This window comes from Cryptomeria japonica, chromosome 10 (genome assembly GCF_030272615.1).
Source record: "Cryptomeria japonica chromosome 10, Sugi_1.0, whole genome shotgun sequence".
Classification (NCBI taxonomy): Eukaryota; Viridiplantae; Streptophyta; class Pinopsida; order Cupressales; family Cupressaceae; genus Cryptomeria; species Cryptomeria japonica.
Genome location: NC_081414.1, coordinates 472,902,142 through 472,903,920, shown reverse-complemented (window position 1 = coordinate 472,903,920; position 1,779 = coordinate 472,902,142).

Sequence of the window (1,779 nt, the reverse complement as noted above, 5' to 3'; positions counted from 1 at the left end):
ACGATATCATGAAAGTCATAAAACAACACTAGGAAGCATATACTGGTAGATACCGGGTTTGGAGCATTCAGGGCTACACCGACATCGACACTGGCACCGACATCAACACTTCTTTGGAAGTTGACATCAAGGAGTATTCACTTAAATCATTTTGTAATTATTATTGTCAAGGCCAAAATTTTTGTAAATGTATTGCAAGCTGACATAAGGCATATCATTTGTAATAGGTATATAGGTCAATCTGTTAGGTTATTTTTGTAAGAGAGGAAGATACATGATATATGTGGATATAGGAGAATATAGCAGAAATGTATGAAGAAAAACATAGGTATGGAGATCATTTTGTATGCGAATTCTATATCATACAATGATATGTAGATAGCTTGGAAATAATTCTTGGAGGAGAAGTGATACCAGTAGCAGTTCAAAGTTTATGAACCGATACAGAGCAGAACCAGAACCGGAACTCTATTTGGCATAACATATGCATTCTTGAGTTCATTTTCAGTAATTTACTTTGGCATAAAGCTTGTAGTTAGTGAGGCTCTTTAGTGATGAGTAGTATTCTCTAGATAGTGTGCCTTCCTGCAAGTGCAGGCCCCTATTATATGTAATATCTTTCCATATGGTCAGTGAACTCATATTGTGGGTCACAAATCCCACCATGGTTTTTCCTCATTGAAGTTTTCCACATATAAAATTTGTGTGTTATGGTGTTCATTTATGTGGATGGTTTATTTTCTTGTTGTTGTATGCTTATTTGTTTACCAATATATATATATATATATATATATGCATTGTCTAGAAAGTTAAAAATTGTTCATTCCGGCAGAACACTGATTCACCTGCCCTCTCAATGTTCTTAGATCCCAACACTAAATCAGGCAACAAAAGTGCTATAACTGGAGTCAAAATCTCTAAAACACTAACAATAGCGCCAAAGCAGTGTTAGGGCATTTCTCAGTTGTTTTTGACTGTCCGAGTTGACTTTTTTAGTTGTTTTTGCACTCTAGAGGCTAGGGTTTTCTATGTTAATGGTATTTGGAAATTTCTCTATGAATTTGTGATGTGATTGAATCCATTTTGAACTCTATCTAGTGTTTTTCACTTGTCTATTGAGGATTTTCAAGTTGCTCCAGCAAGATGTGTGCATTCCTTGCTGTGGAGGATGTATTTATGTAGCTCCAGTGAGAGGGATTGTTGTGCCTCACTAATGAGGACTATGTGATACTATTGGATTCATTTTATTTCCCTATTTATGTGTTTATGTCACTTTTGAGGATTTATTTATTGTTTCATTATGGTTCTTTGAGTGTATGGTATGATCCTTATCTTGTGGCATTGATTGTATGTGCATAAGTTATCTATTATGATTCAATTGTGTTTAGATTTGTAATGACTTTTAGATGAGATGCATATTGAGGTTCATGTTTCTTTGAGATGTTCATATGTTCATGGATTTTCTGTAAGGTCTAGGAGCATTCTAGGAGGGGATTGGGATTCCAAGCGAGTGACTGGGGTCTTGAGGATTAGTCACCCATGATATTCGGGGGTCTAAACTACCAAGATATCTCATGGGAGTTTTCTTGTAATCAAGTGATAACATAATTAAATTTATGAGGGTTGGGTAGTAATAGGTTTTCACATTAAAAAGAATAAAATTGATTATGTGGCCTCAACTCACATCCTTGATATGGATCTGGGAATGGCTGGGAAGACCTTGGTGACCCAGGTAAGCCGAACTCCCTAGATATTCTCATAGGTTGAGATGGCTTTGCA